The following is a 23,652-nucleotide window of genomic DNA, read 5'->3' on the forward strand; positions in this document are numbered from 1 at the left end:
CATTAGTACTGCACTCGGTGGATGAATGGATGAGAGAACCATAGAGAGTGAGGAATTCAATGCCATTAGTCCACAGCGCAGCGTGAGGTGTTTCAATATATCACCATGTGTGTGAACAGTGTAATAATCTACAGCATATGAAACCAGGCCATAAAACTGTGAAGTGTAACTGAGATTCAGTGCATTGAAATCTCTAATGTGACAATTAAACCAGTAATGATCACCAGCCTTACTGGATAAATTCATGCAAGATATTGCAGAGACATAAAAAGAAATAAAATCTGACCCATCTTAGCCTGTATGGTCTTCAATTTCCTTGATGTAGGTGATAACAGTGTTTCAAGCAGCGATGGAATCCCAGCGTGTCTAAAATCCAGCCTGAAATCCAGGAAATAGAATTCGGGCTTCAGGATAGATTTCCAAACATGATAAAGGGGTAGCTCAGTGGTTAGCACTGCTGCCTCACAGTGCCAGGGACCCGGGTTCAATTCTAGCCTCGCATGACTGTCTGTGTGGAGTTTGCACATTCTCTGTGCCTATACAGGTTTCTCCTGGGTGCTCTAGTTTCCTCCCACTGTCCAAAGATGTATAGGTTAGGTGGATGCTAAATTGCCCCTAGCATCCAGGGAGGTGCAGGCTTGGTGAATCATGGGAAATGCAGGGATACGGAGGTGAGTTTGGGTGGAATGCTTCCCAGAGGGTTGGTACAGGCTGAAGGGTCTTCTTCCACACTGTAGGGATGCAGGATTGCAGCAATGTACTGGAGAAGTTATTTTTACTGTAGAAGATACACTGCAGTAACTCAGAGGCCCCTTCCAAACCCCTAAGGATAAGGGCCATCAGATGCATGGGAATAAAACCGTGTTGAAGTTTCCCTCCAAGTCACTCACCATCCTGACTTGGAAATATATCACTGTTCCCTCAGTATTGGTGGGTCAAAATCCTGGAGCTCCCGCCGTTGCAGCACTGTTGAGGTCCCTACACCAAATGTGGTTCAAGGTCACCACCTTCTTGGGGGCAACTAGGAATGGGCAATCAATACAGGCCCAGCCTGGGACACCCACATCCCCTGAACAAACAGAAAAGAAAGTAGACCTGATGGAGGTGTTTAAAATCATGATGAGTTCAGTTAGGAGTAATGGTTTCTAATGATATAGAACTGATAGCTAGACAGAAGAGATTTAAAGGTAACTGGCAAAAGAACAGAAATTTTTGGAATGAATGAGTGGTTTAATGAAGTGAGTGATTAGTATTTGGAGTACACTGGCTGAGCAATAGATTAAATTGCAGTCTCCAAAAGGCTATTCAGTAAACATTGAGGGAGAAAGGCATTGCAGAGGCAAGCTGGAAGTCAAATTGTGCAGTGGATCAAATCGGGTTATTGTTCAATAAAGCCAACATGGACTTGATGAACTGAATAACCTCCTTCTGGGCATTTTTTCATATTTATATAATTCCATAAAAAATGGCAAGTACTCTGACACTGGTGAAAACAAAGCTCAAATGAGCCAACTCAAGCAGATTCACAATACTACTGAGACTCTGGCATCACCTCCTTGTTGGACACACTTGCTTCAATTATATAAAAAGTGTTGGGGAGACCACCTTTGGAGTGCAGTGTCCAGTTTTGCGATCCTTATCTAAGAAAGGATACAGCTGTCTCATTATAGGGGGCAGGGAATTCAACAGCGATTCACTAAGTTTATTGCAGCAATGAGAGAGAGAATTGTCCGACATGGAAATATGGTGCAGAACCAACCGATAATCTTCCGAAATATTCTTTGCAGTCTGATGACAGGGCATGTGTTGGGGCCTGGCTAATCACTTTTAAGTCTGTATTGTACTTAAGGTTAAGAAGTTTTAAAAAAAAAAAATGGCTATTAATGACTGAGCACATCAATATGTAACATTGGGGGTGGAAGGAATTGTAAGATGGAATAGTCAATAAACTATCCATAAAAGAATGTCTCTTGGTTTTCTGTCTTAATTATTGGTTTGGATCTGTATTGGCATCAGACAAGTGAAGCATGAACCATTTCTCTCTCCACAGATGCTGCCGGGCATTCTGAGCATTTCTAACATGTTCTGTTCTAATTCTGTGGAATTTAGAAGAAGGAGTTACAGTCTAATTCAAACAAAAACTCCAGAAAACAACTTTACCTGCGAGAAGTGCTCTCCTGGTGGAGAGCCTGTAACTAGGGGTCAGAGACTCACAATAATAGGGGTTAATCATTTACCTCAAAGAGGAAGAGAAATTACTTCCTACTGAAGTTTGGGAGTCATGGAAATTCTCTATGCTCAAGAGCGGTGAACCCGCAGTCAGAGTAGGCTAAAGTCTAACAATAATGAAAATGGTGGTTGCTAAGGAAAGGAGGCACATGGAATAGGCCAGAAAAGTGAAGGATAGGCAGTTGATCAGCCATGATCCTACCAAGTGAGAAAGCAGGCTTGAGGGTCAAATACCCAACTCCGATCTTGGTTTTGTTTTAAAACAAATGTCCTCATGGGCTTAGCAAAACAAAACAAAAAAAAAGTGTTTTCACACAGCCATTCTTCTTTCTTGCATTCCATTCCCACAATGAGCTATCTGACCCAGTCACAGTAAAGAAACGGCCATATAGTTCCAAGTGAAGACTGTGTATACTTCCTGGAGGGTAATGTGCAGGGGGTGGTGTTCCCATGTATCTGCTGCCCTGGTCCTTCTTAGATAGTAGAGGTCATGGGTTTGGAAGGTGCTGTCCAAGGAGCCTTAGTAAGTTACTGCAGCACACCTTGTAGATGGTACACATTACTACCACTGTGTAAGTCGATCATTGACAGAGCCAATGCTAAAGGTGGCAGATAGCAGCCGCTTGGTTGGCATCCTTTGTCCTGAATGGTGTCAAGCTTCTTGAGTGTTGTTGGGGCTGCATTCATCCAGGCAAGTGGGAAGTATTCCATCACACTCCTGACTTCTGCCTTGCAGATGATGGGCAGGCTTTAGAGAGAGTCAGGTGGTGATTCCTAGCCTCTGGGAAACCTCTTGCTACAGAAATACTCACCCATTCTTTCTAGAAATGAATCAAGCCATTTTTTATTATTCATTTGTGGGATGTGGAAATTGCTGGATGCATTAGTATTTATTGCCCGTCCCTAGTTGCCCTTGAGAAGGTGGTGCTGAGCTGCCTTGTTGAACCGCTGCAGTCTCTATGCTGTAGATTGACCTACAATGCACTTAGGCAAGAAATTCCAGGATTTTGACCCAGTGATAGTGAAGGAACAGCGATATATTAGCAAATCAGGATGGCGAGTGGCTTGGAAGGGAACTTGAAGGTGGTGGTGATGTATCTGCTGCCTTGGTCCTAGGAAGAAGTGGTCATGGGTTTGGAAAGTGCTTTCTGGGTATCTTTGGTGAATTTCTTGTATTTTGGCAAAAAGAAATAAAAGATACAGAAGTGTAGGCAGAAGGGAAGTGCATCACGCAGTTCACAAACCAGCATTGCCCGTTGTCAGTTCTAGTTGTATTTAATGACTGCTCAACAACAAAGTTTCCTGTTTAGCTAAGGAGCATGGATCTTCTCTCATTTCAGGTTGGAGTTACATTGGAGACAGAAGCACAGAAAGAACAAATTAGACAGGGAGCTGCATGACCAACAGCATTCACATATAACCTAAAGTCATACTGCTGCAAGGAAGTAGTAGTTCTCCTTATGTAAAAAAGTGTAAAAATTCAGAACTTCTCAATTCCAGGGATCAAGAGACAAAGCCCACTTGACTTTGGACTGACAGGTCGATGTTGCTCTATTTTACGAACACTGATATCAGAGACTAGCAGATCTGTGAAACAGATTCGGAAACATGACGTTATTTCACAATACTCAAGGATTATTCAGAAGCAATGCTGTCTAAACTCCTCTGTCTCTTCTGTGCAGGCTTCATTTCATTGAGGGGCAAAAGGTTAAAGAGATATCGTTAGCCCATTTACAGCTGTGTGCACGCATCGTGAACTGTGCTCAAGCTAAACATTTTTCTGTAGGTTAACAAAGGTCCATGCACAAGACCCTTGTTCCTTCACACTGATGAGATGTGCAAGGCAGGGCAGGGAGAGGAAAGTTTAAAAGAAAAAAAAACCCTAAGTGAAGGGTTACACAAATCAATGACAGAATGGGGGACACAGATTACAGTCACTGCAAGGCGATGTTAATGTGGGGTCAAGAAATTGGAGCAGGAGTAGACCATTCAGCCCCTCTGCCATTCAATACTATCATAACCGAATGAATGGTGGACTCAACCTCCTCTTCACCACCTTCAATTCCCCAAGAACCCAAAAAATAAAATCTGTCTCCCTCAGCCTTAAAACGTATTCAATAGTGGAGCAGCACCTTGCTCTGGGACTAGCAAATTCTACAGAGTTACAAACTCAAAAGAAGAAGTTTCTTCTCCTCATTTCAGTCCAAAAATGGTCTCGGAGGTAGTGCCTGCCTCCCACAGAGTTCTGGATTCTGCAGCCTGGATAAAACAACCTCTCGGTGTCAACTCTTGGGTGGGTGGCTTTTCTGGAGATGGAAGTGTGCGATCTGGAATGACCTGCCCAAGGCTGGATGGAGGAGGCAGACTCACTCCTAACAATGAGAAAGGGAATTTGATAAATGCTTGTGCAAAATACAACAGGCACAAAAAAGGGAGTATGGAGTTAAGTCTGGTGTGAGTGGGACTACTCGAATGGCTTTTTCAATAAAAAAGGTCAGGGGTGGGGGAGGTCAGCATTGATAATGATGAGCTGATAGGTCTACAGTAATCATTCACTGATTCTACTTGGCTTTCGGGTTGGATCAGTCTTGTTCGCCCTCACACGCTTCACCATCATGGAGCCGCAGCACAAGCTGGAGGTCAACCAGACCCTCAGAGATAACAAGGTGTAGAGCTGGATGAACACAGGAGGCCAAGCAGCAAAGCTGACATTTCAGGTCTGGACCCTTCAGAAATTTTCTGAAGGGTCTAGACCCGAAATGTCAGCTTTCCTGCTCCTCTGATGCTGCTTGGCCTGCTGTGTTCATCCAGCTCTACACCTTGTTATCTCAGATTCTCCAGCATCTGCAGTTCGTGCCATCTCTGAACCAGACCCTCACGCTGGTTTCACCTCAGTCAGATCATCTCACACTCTCACAGCTCGGTAGGTCTCTTGAGAAACAGTGCAATCCAGGCTCCTGCAGCATGTCTGAACAGCAGGTTAAAAACAAAAACGGCCCAGCGATGCATTGGCAAAGTCACTGACGGTGGATGTGAAAGGTCACCAGGTATTGGTTCAGAGGGTGGGCCAGTGGAGTTTGCCCCAGGTCCCCGGCCAAAGTGACTGTAAACAGATCGCCTGCACTCAATGTGGAATTGCAACTCACACACTCGCACAAGACAACCCACATCATTCCATAGCCTCAGAAACACATGCTTTTAGTTTGTCAGCACTACACTCAGATTGCCCATAAAGCTGAGATTAGTAGGAAGAACATAAATAGGAGCAGGACTAGGCCTTGTGGCCCATCGAGACTGCTCCACCATTCAATAAAAAGGTCTTGGCTGATCTTTTTATGGACTCAGCTCCACTTACCTGCCCACTCACCGTAATCCTTAATTCCTTTACTGTTCAGAAATCTAGCTTTGCCTTAAAAACATTCGACGAGGTAAGGCAGCACATGTCAAGCTAGAACAGTGACCTGGCACCTCGATATCGCGGGCACGCGCACACGCACACCACCCCCAAGCCTGTCGCAAAGGGACATCACCCAGGTACCTCAGCAAATGGCCTCAGACAAACCGCAGCAGGCTGATTCGAGTCAAAGGCAATCCTGCAGGTTTAATTTGAAGTCTCACGCAGGGAGGCTGCAAATACAGACTTGTTCCAGCTACGCTGCTGCTTCCAGGAACAGCATTTGCATAGCGAAACTCACAAAAAGGACGCTGCTTTACAAACTGAAATTCCTGGAAAAGCCATATCCCTGTCGAGTTTGACAACGTCAAATCGTGGAGGGGGATAGGGCACTGCCTTTTGCTCATTTTACAAAGTTAATTATCAGAACACAAGCACCACTGGTAAGACCGGCACTCACTGGCTGTCCTTAGTTACCCTGTGACAAGGGTCTTCCTTATAATCTGTTCCAGACTTCGCCCTGTTTCAAATGTTCAATTCTCTTCATTGTTTTAGAGAGTCTGATACAACCAAATGGGCTTGTAAGATCTCTTCAGAGGCTTGTTAAGGGTCAATCACTTTGGTGTGGGTGTACTGTGTCCAGTTCTGGTAGCCCCGTTACAGGAAGGATATTATTAAGCTGTAGAGGGTTCAGAAGAGATTTACCAGGATGTTGCTGGGAATTGAGGGTTTGAGTTATGAAGAGAAGCTGCATAGGCTGGGATTTTTTAAAGTAGGAGGTTGAAGGGTGACCTTACGGAGGTTTATAAGTTCATGAGGGGCATAGATAAAATGAATGGCAGATGTCTTTTTTCCCCTAAGGTGGGGGATTGCAAAACTAGGGGGCATATTTTTAAAGCGAGAGCAAAAAAGATTTAAAAAAAGACATGAGGGGCAACTTTTGTTTTTACGTGGAGTGGTTAGTGTGTGGAATGAACTTCCAGAGAAAGTGGTGGATGAGGGTATAGTTACAACATTTCAGAGACATTTGGATAAGTACATGAATAAGAAAGGTTTACAGGGATAAGGGCCAAGATCAGACAGGTGGGACTAGTTTAGTTTGGGAACATGATCAGCATGGACTGGTTGGACTAAAGGGTCTGTTTCCATGTTGTATGACTCTAACTGAGTAAGCCCATGCGTAAGTTTGAGGGTGCTTGTGTAGCAGTGGTAGTGTCCTTACCTCTAACCCAGGAGACTCAGATTCAAGTCCCACTTGCTTCAGAGGTGTATCACAACATCTCTGAACAGTTAGATTGAAAATATCAGGATTTAGTTTTCCTGCCTTAAAAGGCAATTTTTATTTTCACAACAATTTGACAGATTTATGATCACCTTCACTGACAGCAATATTTTACTTCTGGAGGGAGTTTTCTTTTTAAGAACTGAAGTTGATTTTACAAGGAGGATCTTCAACTAAAATTCTCTGGGATTATCCACCCCATGCTTGTGTGAGGTCAGAGACAGACAGCTAAATACTGCAGGAGCCTTTTTCATGCAGGGTCAAACTCTGCCTTTGTGTTCGCACATGGTAAACATTAACAGGTCAAGACTTCACTGTTGCCACAAAGCTAGTCAAGAAAAGTGTCTTTATGTTGATTCGCAGTATCATCAGCTCATCATTAACTGACCATTCCTATTGCCTTTGAGAAGGTGCCAGTCAGCTGCCTTCATGAACGGCTACAGTCCCAATAATCATCTGATTATGACTCTATTTTGGAAGTGACACACAGACACATTGAGCATGGAAACAGGCCCTTCAGTCCAACTCGTCCATGCCAACCAGGTTTCCTAAACTGAACTGGTCCCGTTTGCCAGAGTTTGGTCCATATCCCTCAACCTTTCCTATTCATGTACCTGACCAAAATGTTTTAAATGTTGTAATTATACCCACCTCTACCACTTCCTCTGGCAGCTCGCTCCACACATGAACCACCCTGTGAGAAAAAGCTGGCCTCAGGTCCCTTTTAATATCTTTTCCCTCTCACCTTAAACCTATGCCCCTCTAGTTTTGGACCCCCATACCCTGGGAAAAAGACCTTGGCTATCCATCTTATCCATGCCCCTGATGATTTTATAAACCTCTATAATGTCACCCTGCAGTCTCCGATGCTCCACGGAGAAAAGTGCCAGCCTATCCTTATAATTCAAAGCTTTCAGGAACATCCTTATCAATCTTTTTTGCATTCTTCCCATAACAGGGTGAGCTGAATTGTATGCAGTACTCTGAATGCGGGCTCACCAATGTCTTGTACAGCTGTAACAGGACAACCAACTCCTATACCCAATGCGATGACCAGTGAAGGCACACATGCCAAATGCCTTCCTCCCCACCTATCTACCTGAATTCAAAATTACTTTATTTACATATTCACGTTCACTCTTTACACCATATCTAACCCCATACTTGACTGTACCCATTACACGCTATTTTATTCTTTACAAGTCCTCGTGGACATCAATCAAGTTCATTAACACATTCATTGTCATTTTCTGTGCAAAGGCTTAGTGGAAGGATTCAAGTAAAGTCAAAATTGAGTGTGGGTCTGGTTTCCAATGAGTGTTCTCAGCCCACGCATTAGCTCCAGTGAGAGAACTTTCAAATTGAGGAATTTTTAGGTTTGACAATCTTGGGAGCTCAGGCCAAGTCACCCTCCAACAATCACTGGAGCAAGAATGGGTTGTTGCTCTCAGCTAGGTAGGGACAAGGGCAAGGAGTGTGACTGACGATCGAGAACTAAAGTCTAGAATTCCCTCCTCAAGGGCATCATGGCTGATCTACAGCACATGAACTGTAGCAGTTCAAGGCAGCTCACCAACTTCGCAAGAGCAACTAGGGACAGGCAATCACCCACATCTCACCAGAACAATACGGTGTGTCACAGAGATAGAGACGCAGAGACAGAGAGAGACACAGACAGACGGGTTGGTAAAGACATGCTCCAGCACATTTCTTTAAACATTACTTGGATTTGACATTGCACAGAATTTTCGACAGTGCATGTGTCTGATCAATGTGCAGCTTTGTAGCAACAACTTGCGTTTATGTTGTGAATTTAAGTATCCCAAAGCGTTACACATCATCTTATCAAATAAAATCGCAGACCGAGCCATTTAGGATGATCAAAAACTTGATTGCAAAGGTAACTTTTATGAAGCATGTTAAATGAGGCGAGGTATCAAACCTCTTGGCCTTGATAACAACAATTGAGGTTTAATTGGTCGTGCTTTCACCTCCACAAGGTGCTGGGTTTGAGTCTCACTCCAAAGCTCAAGCACAATAACCCAGAGGCTGATGCTCCAAAGCAGGTTCAGAGGGACTGCTGCACTGCCAGAGGTGCAGCATTAAACCAAGGGCCCACCTTCCCGTCGGGTGTCTGTAAAAAGATCAAGGTATGATAGAGATGAACAGGAAATCCTGGTGCCCTGGCCATTATCTCTCTCGCGATTCGCATCGCAGAAACACATCCTTACGACAAAAAAAAAATGTTGGTTGAACATGGATGCTTGTCTGTGTTGTCAATTCAGCAAAAAACAGGAGTGAAGGAGGATCCACACAGCTGAAGGAAGGTAATGATCTGGTGGAGTGATCACCATCAGGACTGTGCAAGAGGCCAAAGCTGGAGGAACACAGTTCTAGGCCTGAGGAATATGGCACAGGTAGGAAGGGACATGGCCAGGAAGGCATTGGAAGTGGTTTGAAAATTGACGTACTGCTGGATTCGGAGCAAACGCAAGTCAGAAAGATGGAGGTGCAATGGATAAGAAGCACTTAGTACAGATTAAGCTGCTGTCAGGAGGGCATCAGATGGACTCAAGTTTATAGGAGGTGTGAAGAGATAGGTTAACCAGAAAAGTATTGGAACAAATCAAGTCAGGAGGCACAAACTATGGATGTGCATTCAACAGTATGTGTCTTCTGCTGTGTAAATGGAAATCTGTTTATAATGGAGACAGGAAACGTGGAGCCATTGGCTTAGCAAAATCTAAAACAAGCAAGTCTTTTTTCAAATAACAGCTTGAAAGCTTTTAAGTCCAGTTTCAAGAAGACCTGATGGCAGTCAAAAGCAAGTATTATCTCTCTTAGAAAAGAAGATTGTTCAGAGAATTGCAGAAATTAGTTACATTACTGAAAGAATGTCATTGGCAAAAATACTTTCAAGTCAGGAGTGTTTGGCTAGAAAGCTGCAATGGTTTTTCAAAGCTGGAGTAGGTCAAAGATTTCATTTGAGTGAGGCAAAAGAAAAAGACGGATGGTGAAAGTGATGATACAGGGGAAATAGAAGGGATTTGATTTTGTTTTACAATGAGTTTTGAAAGTTTTCAGACCGTTAGATGTATACAACTTGGTTTGTTTTGTTTTTTTCGTGCAATTAACGCGCTTTATTGTTAAAACCAAATCCACAGGCTTGTGTACTGATGTTTCTGAAAAAGAACACCACGATTAACAAAAGAACGTGATCTATCAAGCCAGATAATATTCTGGGATCTGACTTATCCAGTAGTAACATCAGCTGGGATTAGAACAGGTTTCGACAGCAGATTTGGAGCAAGTGTCCAAAAATAAAAAAAAGAAAAAAAAAAGTGGACACAGTCTCTAAAACCTTCATTGAAATGGGATAAAATCATAGCTTTTAAAAAAAAACCAAATTTCATTGCTAGACAAACATTGGGATGTTGAGCAGTTAGAGTTCAATATTGGCATCAAAACAGGAACATTGTTTAAAAAAAAAATCTTATTCTAGCACACATTTCCTGGATACCAAATGAGTTTCCATTCTTTTATTTATGTCAACGTTCCATTATATATTCTTGTCGGAGCACAAATGACCTACATAAAACTTTTTCGTGCCTGCAAGGAGATCCTCCAGCCACAGATGGCACTGTGACACCACAAGTGACACCTCCCTGTTCCTCAGGTTGTCACTATTGACCAGTCATCTCTCCCTCCTCATTATTGTTTGACTTTAAGAGTAAATGTATTTGCAAGATAAGGACAGAATGCACAGTTTTAAGGGGGCCAAATCATATCTCCCTGCACTCCTCTCGTTCCACTGTCTATCAGCGATCTTAAAATTTCACGCACAATACCACAGGAGATCATGGAGAGGAAATATCACATTTAAGCCAAAATTAATCAGCTCAAAATCAATGATGACATTGATTCACCTTTGTATCACGTATTAAAAATGCTCAGAAACCAAAGTTTTGGAAAGACAAAATCTAACTGTACTGCAAGGCAACCACAATGTGCAAGTAGACACCACACACCTTCCAACGAGAAAAGGAATTTATTTCACATTGCTCATGATCTCAATGTTCCAGGGCCCTTTTACAGTTACTGTCAGAGACAATTGCTGCACAGCAATCTCCCACTGAGAGTGATGTGAAAAATGAGAGGTTATTTTTAGAGTTAGATGTTGATTAAGGGATAAGGGCTTCTTCAATATGGCAGCTGTGGGATGCATTACATTCCCTCGAGGGGGCAAATGATGGTTCGATCGAACAACTCATCTGACACACAGGCCTTTTTAATCCGGACAATGACAGTGAGCGAATAAAATAAAGTCACCCATTGATGGGATGTGGGTGTTGCTGGCTGAGCAGCATTTATTGCTTGTCCTTAGTCGCCCCTTGAGAAGGTGGTGGTGAGCTGCCTTCCATGTGCAGCAGGTTGACCCACAATGCCGTTAGGGAGGGGATTCCAGGATTTTGACCCATCAGCAGCGAAGGAACAGCAATATATTTTCAAAATCAGGATGGTGAATGGCTTGGAGGGGAACTTGCAGGGAGTGGTGTTCCCACATTACTACTACCCTTGTCCTTCCAGATAGAAGTGATCATGGGGTTGGAAGGTGCTGTCAGAGGACCTTTAGTGAATTTCTGCAGTGCATCTTGTCGATGGTACACTGAGGGAGTGGATGCTGCTACTGAGGAAGTGAATGCTTGTGGATGTGGTGTCAATCAAGTGGGCTGCTTTATCATGGATGGTGTCGAGCTTCTTGTGTTGTTGGAGCTGCACCCATCCAGGCAAGTGGGGAGTATTCCATCACACTCCTGGCTTGTGCCTTGTAGATAGTGACAGGCTTTAGGGGAGTCAGGAGGTGAGAGAGTTATTTGCTGCAGCATTCCGAGCCGCTGACTTGTTCTTTTCAGCCACTGTATTTGTATAAAACCCAACAGGTCTAGCAACACTAGTGCAGAGAAAGCAAAGTTAATGTTTCGGGTCCAGTGACCTTTCTTCCAGTGACTGCATGGAAACGTTAGTCCTTGCTCTCTCCCTATAGATGCTGCCAGACCTACTGAGTTTCTCAAGCAATTTCTGTTTTTGTTTTGGGTCTAGTGATCCTCATTTCTTTGTTTTGAACTAGACCAGTTCGGTTTCTGGTCAATGATAACTACCAGGATGTTGATTAGTAGGGGACTCAGCAATGGTAATGCCACTTAAGGCCAAAGGGTTAGATTTTCTCTTGTTAGATATGATAGTGGTTAGATATTCATGCCACACAAGTACCAGGCAATGTTATTTGTCACTTGTCAGCCCAAGCATTCAAACACAGGCTGATACAGAATCTGAGTCACGAATAGTGCTGAACATTGCACAATCAATCATCGGTGAACATCCCCAGTTTTGACCTTATGTTGGAGGGAAGGTCATTGATGAAGCATCTGAAGATGGCTGGGCCCAGGACACTACCCTGAGGAACTCCTGCAGAAATGTCCTGGAGCTGACATGACTGACCTCCAACAACCACAACCATCTTCCTACGTGCCAGGTATGACTCCAACCACCAGAGTTTGTCTCTGATACCCGTTTTGCTGGGGCTCCTTGATGTCACACTCAGTCAAAAGTCATCTTGATGTCAGGGACTGTTACCCTCACCTCTGGAATTCAGCTCTTTTTTTCCATGTTTGAACCAAGGCTGTAATGAGGTCAGGAGTGGAGTGACCCTGGTGGAACCCAAACTAGCTTTTCTGATGAAGGGTCTAGGCCCGAAACGTCAGCCTTTCTGCTCCTATGATGCTGCTTGGCCTGCTGTGTTCATCCAGCTCTGCACCTTGTTGTCTAGGTGTCACTGAGCAGGTTCTTGCTGAGCACTGATAGCACGGTTGATGATGCGTTGGGAGTAGGCTGATGGGCAGTAATTGGCCAGGTTGGATTTGTCCTGCCTTGTGATATATCAAGGCAATATTCCACATTGTAGGGTAGCTGCCAGTGTTGTTAGCTGTACTGGAATAGCTTGGCCTGGTTTATTTAGACTTGTCTGCATTCCTAAGTCTAACGGAGAGCAAAGGGTTTGCCCAGTGTGCAATGAGAATTTTGTCTGCCCCACAAATGAATTGGGTTCATTTAATCATTAAGTTAACTCACCGAGAAATTTATAAAACAAAACAATGGAGGAGGGGAAAATAATATACACTGTACCAGCCTGAGTTTCCACTTCTCCTTGTCTTTCAATGAGTCTGGCTGAAAAACAAGCATATTTGGAAGATGTGCACAAACAGGAATAGCTTAAATAGTGCCACCACTGTCAAAACAAAATTGCTATGCTTTGTTTTGTTATGGCATCAGCAGGCCAGTATTCCAGAGATGGTGGGCTGGATTTTCCGCTGTCTAACTGTTCCCTACACTGCAGCTTGAGACTCCAAACACTGTTTTAACACAATTGGAAGGTGAAGAGCTGGTATTCAGTACATGTGCTGACACCTGTCAGCCATGGCTCAGTGGGAGTTGCTCTCACCTCTGATTCAGATGATTGTGGGTTCGAGTCACCTTAAGTGCAGCATCTAGGCAGAGGCTCTAGTGGAGGGGGGGAGCGATGTCAGAGCTGTTGTCTCTCAAATTATATATTAAACTGAGGTTTCATCTCTTCTCTTCAGGTGTATGCCAAAGGTCCAAGGGGATTATTTTGAAAAGGATCAGGGGAGTTTGTCCCTGGTGTCCTGACCAATATTTATCCCTCATATCAACATCACAAAAACAGATCATCTGATCATTTTCACAATATTGCTGTGGAAGGCTGCAGTGAATAAAAAAAAACTGGGTTGCCATATTTTCTGAACAACAACGACAGCACTTTAAAAACTTACCGCACTGACTGCAAAGCACTCTGGGATGAGCAGTGGACATGGAAACAGAGAAAATAGGAACAGCAATAGGCCATTCAGCACTTTGAGCCTGTTCTCCATTCAATATGATCATGGTTGATCGTCCAACTCAGTACCCCATTCCCGCTTTCTCCCCATACCTTTTGATCCCTTTAGCCCCAAGAAATATATCTAACTCATTCCTGAAACATTCAATGTTTTGGCCTTAACCGCTCTGTGGCAAAAAATTCCAAAGGCTCCATGCTCTCTGGGTGAAGAAGTTTCTCATCTCCATCCTAAAATGGCCTACCCAATATCCTTCGACTCTGACCCCCGGTTCTGGACTCTCCAGTCATCAGGAACTTCCATCCTGTGTTTACTCTGCCTAGCGCTGTTAAGAGTTTTATAGGTCTTTGTAAAATTCCCCTTCATCTTTCTGGACGCTTGTGAATAAAATCTTAACTGATCTAGTCTCTCTTCATACATCAGTCCTGCCATCCCAGGAATCAGTCTGGTAAACCTTTGCTGCACTCCCTCCAAAGCAAGAACATCCTTCCTCAGCAAAAGGAGACCAAAACAGCTCACATTACTCCAGCTGTGGTCTCACCAAGACCTTGTACAGCTCCTGTACTCCAATTCTCTCACTATGAAGGCCAACATATTTTCTTTACCTTTATTTTATTTTATAACCTTTATTTGCTTCACCACCCGCTGCTTCTGAATGTTACCTTCGGTGATTGGTGTACAAGGAAACCCAGGTCTCGATGCACCAACCCCTTTCCCAATCAATCACTAGTCAGAAAATACCTTGCCTTCCTGTTTTTGGTACCAAAGTGGATAACCTTACATTTATCCACATTCTACTTCACTTGCTATGTATTTACACACTCTCTGAACTGGCCTTTGGTTATGAATGTTACTACACAAGGACAAATCTTTGTTTCTTTAAAGAACAAGATAGGAATCCTGACCTGGTCTAGGCCTATGGCCATTACAGTGGGCAGGTAAGGGTCATATTAACTAGACTTTGTGGATACTGGGTACACCACTTAATAGGAAGTACAGGCATCCAAAACGAAAAAGAAAATATATGAATTGACCATTAATTCTTTGGCATTTAAAACAGAAGACAATGGTTTGATTCTGTCTTTGAAAAAAAACATTGCAATAGAACTCTCAATTTGGAACAAACTCTTCGCAATCACAAATTCAGGAATACACCATCAGCTGGCGATTCACAGGCTTTGGGAAAATATGACATTGAACCTGCACAGATAATTCAGCAGGGCTAGTTTTCCAAGTAATTTCTGGGGTAGTCACACAAAATACATTTCATTTGTGGCCATGTATCCACAGATCTATGTTTACCCTTCTGTTGGTCATTGCTATGGGGCAGCTTGACACAGGAATGGGAAAGCAGTTACCGGATGATCCAAGGAAATGTGGATGGATTGTATGTGGTGACAAGGCCTGGACATAGCCAACACACACACACACGCAGTGTGGTGTACTCTCCAGGAACCAATCTCCAACCTCCAAATACTACTTCAGCTATTTGTAACATTATGACTCACTGTGCAGAGATATGCTGGAGCCAGCAATTAATAGGTCTTAACTAGGGAAGGTCTAAAAGCTCTTTGTCACTGGGGAGAGCTGTCCAATAGCAAGTTCATGAGTGTGCCACCCCTTCACAGTGTCAACGCATCAACAGGCCATTCAGCCCATCCAATCCTCCCCAATAGGAACAGGAGGAGGCCATTCATTCCCTGGTTTCATATTTCAATTAGTGCATGCAACTTCAGTCCATTTACCCACCTTGCTATGACATGTTAAACACCTTAACCCATTAAAACAAAACCATCCCAGTTTTGGAAATGTTCAACCAGTCCCCATTCTTGGTAAGGGTTTTGAGGGAGTAGGTTCTAGATTTCCACAGCCTCCGTTTAAGATCCGAAGAAATTAGAACAACAGTAGGCCATTCAGCCCCCTCGAGCCTGCTCCACCATTCAATAGGATCACGGCTGATCCGACATTCCTCGTGTCAATTCTCCTGCCCTTTCCCTGTAACCCTTGATTCCCGACTGATCAAGGATCTATCTCAGCCTTCAATATACAGCTCTCTGTGGCAAGGAGTTCCAAAGACTCAACCATCTGAAAGAAATTCTTCCTCATCACAGTTGTAAAATTGTGTCTCTTTATTCTGACTATGCCCTCTGGTCCTAGACTCTCCCATGAGGGGAACATCCTCTCAGCATTGACCCTGCCAAGCTCCTTCAGAATCCTATATATGTTTCAATGAGATCACCTCTCATTATTCTAAACTCCAGTGAGTTGAGTCCCAAACTGCTTAACCCTTTCTCTTAAGACAATCAATCCCTTGATATCACGGATCATCCTAGTGAACCTTCTCTCACGAAATGACACCTTTCCTTAAATAAAAGGGAACCAAAACTACTCACAGCACGCCTGAAAAAAAACAAAGTTGCTGGAAAAGCTCAGCAGGTCTGACAGCATCGGAGAAGGAAAAAACAGAGTTAACGTTTTGGGTCTGGTGACCCTTCCTCAGAACTCGGACCCGAAACATTAACTCTGTTTTTTCCTTCACAGATGCTGCCAGACCTGCTGAGCTTTTCCAGCAACTTTGTTTTTGTTCCTGATTTACAGCATCTGCAGTACTCCTGATGTGGTCTTGCCAGTGTCTTGTACAGTTGGGGTAAGACTTCCCTACTCTTATATTTCAAGGAGATTGAAATATAAGGGCCAACATTCCATTAGCATTCCTGATTAGAGCATAAGAGCTAGGGGCTGAATTACCCACACCTGGTTCAGCCATTTGAGACATTCATGGTATGATCTCAGGTCAGCCTCAACTTCACCTTCCCGCCAGAATTCTGTGACCCTTCAGCCCATTGCCAATTAAAAAGCGGTCTACCTCTTCCTCAATGTCCCAGTATCCATCACACGCAGGGAAATTCCACAGATTCACAACTCTTGGAGAGAAGTAATTCCTCCTTATCTGTTTTAAATCTGCAACCCCTCGTTCTAGACTGCCCCACATGAGGAATGCTTCCTGACATCGCTCCTCATCAGCTCTACATTTAAAGCATCTGCCTTTTTGTTCAAGACTCCACGGCATGCACAGTTTGAATCATATTTACCCACTATATTCCCATTTCCTTCAAACCATCCTTCCCACACCCACAGAATTGGGTTTATCGGATTCAGTGATTCCCACAGCTACTGCTTGTTTCCCCAAGTATCCTTGAGAAAAGTACTTTTAATCAAGCAGCTCAGACACTATCATATCTGGAGCAGGGACTTGAACCCGAAATCTTCTGGCCCAGACCCTACCACTATGCCTCTGGAGCCCAATCCATTTAGCCTTGATTTATATTTGCTGAACCCATAAGGTGACATAGACATTTTCCAAATCAACCCCATCAGAGGTGTTATTATACACCTCTGGTGTAGGTGGGACTTGAACTCTGGTCTCCTAGTTCAAAAGGTAGGGACACTAACACTGTGCATAAGAGCCCCCAAACCCTTTAATCTTCAGAGATAGCAAGAAATGCCAAAGCTGGAGTCAGAGATAACACAGTGTGGAGCCGGATGAACACAGCAGGCCAGGCAGCAGAGGAGCAGGAAAGCTGATGTTTCGTGTCAGTTCTGAAGAAGGGTTGCAACCCGAAAAGTCAAGTTTCCTACTCCTTTAATCTTGAGTCTGTTTTATGTCCAATCTCCAAATATGGGATGGAGAGTTCATATATGTTCTAATCAAGCTGTTCAGAGAGGATAAGACACGATGCTGCAGCAGTTGGGACTATAACACAAGCCTCCTGGCCCAGAGGGAGGAACACTTCCACCACACTTCAAAAGCTCCAAATCATTGAACTTTGAGTCAATGGCCTCTCATTTTCAACAACTGGAAACAATTCACTTCCATTGACAGAACCCTGCCCTTCTTAATTTAAAATTGTTCTCCCACATTGACCCCTCAATCTGCCTCAGCCAAAAACAAAATGGAAAAATAAAACAATTTTTTTTCCAGAGCCGTGTGTTATCCTTATGTTTCCTTATGTCAGGCAACAGCTGGTGTGTGTGTGCTGGTTCTATAGCATAAAACCCAGTACAATGCTGCAGCTGAGGCCTCTATAGACATTTATCTATGAAAGAAAGGGTCTTTCAGTATTGCTGTAACTGGGATTTGACCCACACTCTGCTCCTTCACTTGCCGATGTTCATCCCCTAGCGGCAGAACCAGTCTCCATTCCACAACCCCAATTTGATTCACAGAAATCAGGAACTGCTCACAGTTTACAACAAGCCTCGGGGCATTAGTAAAGAAAACATGACAGGTTGGGGTGGTCAGGGGAGGGCAAACCGATAGTTCAAGGGAAAGGGCCAAGGGTCAAGAAGTGCTTTTAAAAAAAAGAGAAAGTACGAGGCAGAAGGAAAGAGACACACACACACAGAGAGAGACAGAGACAGAGACAGAGACAGAGACACACACAGTGAGTGAGAGAGAGAGACAGAGAGACAGACAACCTCGGGCTACTGTCTGTGTGGAGTTTGCACATTCTCCGTGTTTGTGTGGGTTTCCTCCGGGTGCTCCGGTTTCCTCCCACAGAGAGAATTGTGCAGGTTAGGGTGGATTGGCCATGCTAAATTGCCCGTAGTGTTCAGGGATGTGTAGATTAGATGGGTTATAAGGGGATGTGTCTGGGTGGGATGCTTTGCGGGTTGGTGTGGACTTGTTGGGTCGAAAGGCCTGTTTCCACACTGTGGAGATTCTAAGATCTAAGAACAATCAACGAACCTTGGAATAGAATAACATTAAAAGGGTTTTGTTTTTCCCTGTAAACCCACACTTTCATCCTCATGTGAGAGAGAGTGTGTTAGGCAGTGATTAGCAGGAAGCAGAACTTTATGGATTCCTTCAGCTTAATTACTGCACTTAAAATCTAAGAAACAAGTCAGAAACAAATTGAGCACTTTCATCTCCCGCTGGTGATTGACAGTCTGGGAGTTGGGAGGCGGTGTTCTTTTTTATTTCGGCTTTGCTGTTCCAGTAGGATCTCATGTAACAACTGCACATATCACCCACAGGTCACACAGGGAGCTCGACTTGACATCGAGAACTATCTGCACTGTCCCACCTCATCCAGTTGATTCATTCGATAGAATGTGCAGCATTAGTGCAGGCCATTCCACCCTGCTAGCCCACATGCATCTCTCAAGTCTCTGTCCACTCTTTCTCCAGCTCACGACTATCAGCATAGCGGAAATAGCTCACTTTGCAGTGCATTCAACGGATGGTCTGAAAGATTGCTAGTTTAGTCCGGTGTTTCAGCAATTTATGCACCTGCTTAAAGTGGTCTAGTGGTAGCATCCCTACCTCAAGACAGGAAGTCCACATTCAAGTCCCACCTCCTCCAGAAATGAGAAATACAACATCTGTGAACAAGTTGACTAGAAAACACCTATCCTTTGATCTTTCTTCCTCATGGACTTAGTCTAGCTCGAGTCAGAAGATCTTGGGGACTCCAGCATAACCCAAGTCTCCTAGTCACCGGTACCAATGAAATGGCAGAAAAAAAAAATTAAAGGGGCAGGAAACACAATAGAACTGGCGTCTTTTTCCTGGAACTCCTTCATTTGAAAAATAAACATTTTGCCGAAATTTTTCCATCTTGCAGATCATATCAAACAACAAGCAAAACACATGCCCCTACAAACCCATATTTGCAAATCTTGTAACACAGGGTCTAACACTGGATGTTTATCCTGCAAATGTTATCCAACTGCAGAATAATCACAGAATCCCAACAGTGTGGAAGCAGGCCATTCAGCCCATTGAGCCCACACCAACCCTCTGAACAGCATCCCACAGACTCACAGCCCCCTTATCCTAACCCTGCATTTCCCATGGCTAACCCACCTAGCCTGTACAGCCATGGACTGTATGGGCAATTTAGCATGACCAATCCACCCTAACCTGCACACCTTTGGACTGTGGGAGGAAACCGGAGCACCCGGAGGAAACCCACACATCAGACTTGCCATGTTACACACTTGCAGGTCTTGGAAGCTACAAAAATTAATATACACGTCCCAGTCCTGGCAGACAGACTGCAAACACTGCAAGTTGAGCTCAGGGAAGGGTAGACATTTAAAAGTTGTATTTTTTTTTCCTTTCAGGCCTAAGGAAAGGTTTAAACAAGCTCTCCTAGTGCTATGGCTACTTAATCTAATTAAAACAATTATTACATTTCAAAGATGTCTGGACAGGTACATGGATAGGAAAAAGTTGAGGAAATTGAGCCAAATGCAGGCAAACAGGACTAGTTCAGTTTAGGAAACCTGGTCAACTTGGATAGGTTGGGCTGAAGGGTCTGTTTCAGTGCTGTATGGCTCTAACAAAGAGCATGTACACCATAATGTGCCTGGTTTAACTCAACAAAACAGGTGACAGCTATTCGCTGACTCATTTCCCAGACTAAATCCCTGACAAATCAGAGTCAGGGCTGATATGCCTGGTTTGAAATCCATAAAAAAAACCTGGCAGTTAACAGTCAATCATCATCAACTGCTGCATTCTCCATGACAATGCCTTTATGGATCAGAGTCCATTTGTCAACCAATCTGTGCTCTCCTCCCATTCAGTATAAATATTGGTTTACACCCTGTTTAGATATTCTTGCAAACTGTCCTAATGTGTGTGTGTATTTTTGAAGCTCTTCATCTTAATGTGTCCTTGCTCAGTAATTCTCAAATACTCTGCTATCAAAGATACTCCTCCTTAATTGATTAGTTATTGGAACTATTTGAAATGGGGTGGAAGAGGTATGTGAGGTGGGTCAGGCTGTGATGAATCCTGTAAGAACCAGTATTGACAACTAATGGCCAATACAACTTTTCCAGGGAATGAAAAGAAACAACAACAACAAAAAAAAAAGTAAATTGATGTAGCACCTCCCAAATCTTTTGTTATTGCAAAGACCATCTCACCCACCGTGTCTATACCAACCGCAATGCCATTCCAAACTATATCCCAACTGCCTGCATGTGTTCCGGATCCTTCTATTCCCTGCATTCCAGACGTCTGGAATCAGGAAGTCTCTGTAGGGTCTTTGCAAATGGTCAGCAGCACCCAGATGTGGAGGGACCATTTGCTGTTTCCCCACAGCCCTTAAAATGTTCTCCCAATCAGGTTTCAAAACCTCTTAATTAGAGCCACTGAACCTGCGTCCATCAGCCTTTTAAATTATACTAACAGAAATGGTGTTATTAAAGTTAAAAAGAAAGTTCCCTTCCTTCTGGTAGCTTTGCCAATTATCTTAAAATGTCTGGTTACAGATCATTTGAAAAAGTTTCTCAAACCCCTCAAATTTAAACACGATTAAATCTTTCCCCAAACCCTCTCTGCTCAAAAGGCGAACAATCCCAACTTCTCTCCACTCTCCCATGGATTTAAAGTCGCTCCAGCAATGATCATCAGTTAAGTACAATAATACATCGTGGCTGGACAAGTCTGTGTGCTGTATCCATGGCTTAAAACAAAGGTTTCTCATCCAAATGGATTACTGGAGTGCTTTCTCTGTCTGTTTTCCAACAACACACTTTACTCCATTAGAAAGCTGTGAGGCCTCCAAGTGCAGTCACATCAGTGCCAACTCCAAAAATGGCTACCTTGGCAACATGACAAAGCCAGCAACCATGGAACAAATACCAACGGTGGTCCAGGCACTCCCCAGAAACCCGAGAATCGCTGTGGATAATAACGGATTACACATTATTGCATTTGACCCCTTTCCTTAGTAATAAAACAAGAAAGGGGAACCAGAGTCCTGATGAAGGGTCCAGACCCGAAATGTCAGCTTTCCCCTGATGCTGCCTGACCTGCTGTGTTCATCCAGATCTACACTGTGTTGACAATGAACCTAAGTCTGCCTAGTAATGCAGGTAACTGAAATTTAGCATAACAATGTTGTTATGGGTGGGGCACCCTCATATAGCAAAGCACACACAGCTGCAGGACAGTGTGCAGTTTTGGTCTCCTTACCTTTGGAAGGAGATTACTGCCAGAGGGAGGACCATGATGTTTGACCAGACTTGACACTAGGACAGCCTGGCTATCCTATGGGGAGTGATTCGAGTTCTGAGGAAGAGTCACCAGACCCGAAACGTAAACCGGTTTCTCTTCACAGATGCTGCCAGACCTGCTGAGTTTTTCCAGCAATTTCTGCTTTTGTTGGAAAACCTGGGCCTGCTTCGAGTTTCAAAAGGATGAGAGGTGCTGAACTCACTGAAAACTTACAAAATATCCAGAAGGGTTAGGCAGGGAGGATGGTTTACCTAGCTGGAGAGTCTAGAACTACAGGGGACAATTTCAGATGAAAGAAAGAAAATGAAATGTTAGGAGCAGCCACTTTGGACAGAGAAGAAATTTCTTCGTAGAATCCCTGTGTGGAAAGAGGCCATTAAGCCCATCAAATTGACTCTGACCCTCCAAAGAGGGTGCCACCCAGACCCACCCCATCCCTGTATTTCCCATGGCTAACCCACCTAGCCTGCACATCTCTGGACACTACAGACAACTTAGCATGGCCAATCTACCCTAACCTGCATGTTTTTGGACTGTGAGGAGTACCTGGAAGAAACCAACACAGACACAGGGAGAACATGCAAACTCCACACAGATTTACACCGTTGGGGGACTTCGAACCCTGGTCCCTAGGAGAGTGAGGCAACAGTGCTAACCACTGTGCCACCCACATTACTCTTGAATGAAGCTTCAAGTTTTAGGCAAGTCTTTCATACTCTAATGACACACCAAAGCACCGACAGATGTCAGTCTGACTTTGTGGTGTGTAACAGAGATTCTGTCTTCTTGTTCAAACCAATGTTGAAAAATAATGAAAAAGGACGAGACTGAATGGCTCAATAGATCTTTCTTCATCTGAATCCATTTGATAATTATAGCGGTCTTCATTTGAAAGATGCAGAACCCTCAAAATGATCCAGTGAGCTGGCATAACTTATACTATTGCAAAATGATGCCAGGATAATGTAAATAAAGCCTTTCCGCTCTCCAATAACTGTAAGGAAATTACAGGAAGCAGGACTCAATCCAGATCCAAGTGGTACACAACGCTTACTGGTCAGCCAGTACCTGAGGGCACCAAACTCTCACTGAAAAGGCCCAGAAAGACAGCGGGTCATGGAAATACAAAGATTACACACTTTAGACAGCAGCTACACCACCTCCCCTCCTAACCACGATTGACCTCAACTTGTGTCCAGCACAACAAAAAGATTCTCACCTCTGAATCCATTATGTGCTTTCATAGACCCAGAAGCCTTCAATACTAACACTGGACATTCAAATCACCAGCACTGACAAAGAGTTTTAAAAAAAAAAGCAGTGTTCCTAAATACCATCACATCAAAACGAATACTCTCTTCCCCCTTTGCACAAGTGTGCCTGACCTCTAGGCACAATACACGGACATCAACTGGTAACCAGGAAGAAAAGCCATCAGTGACATCTCATCTGTACTGGCTGTTACAACTCACTTCAGTAACACACCAGAAACCAAACCTTTTGTTCCTGAAGTCATCACAAAAGTTAAAGATGTTTAAAAAGACAAAGTTCCTTAATTTATCCAATTTTCTGAACAATGTTGATGGAAAGTACCATCCAGTATCTGGACCGAACAAGAAACATTTATTACAAGTAACTAGACTCTAACTACAGGTAAACAGTTTGAAACTGTCTGAATAAAGCACTAATTAAAACACTGACACCTTTTTCAATGACCCCCCCCCCCCCCCTCCCCCAACCTTACACACAGGCAAGGTAAGAACAGGTTGTGGGCAGAAGAGTAAAAGTGAAAAAAAAA

At 43.7% G+C, this 23,652-nt stretch overlaps 1 long non-coding RNA gene across 2 annotated transcripts in view; it reads right to left on the minus strand.

Moving 5' to 3' along the window:
- The window catches only part of LOC125484048, a 100,731-nt gene that overhangs the window by 54,732 nt on the left and 22,347 nt on the right, over positions 1–23,652 (minus strand). The window lies entirely within an intron of this gene.

Source organism: Rhincodon typus, chromosome 9 (assembly GCF_021869965.1).
Source record: "Rhincodon typus isolate 14 chromosome 9, sRhiTyp1.1, whole genome shotgun sequence".
NCBI classification, from domain to species: domain Eukaryota; kingdom Metazoa; phylum Chordata; class Chondrichthyes; order Orectolobiformes; family Rhincodontidae; genus Rhincodon; species Rhincodon typus.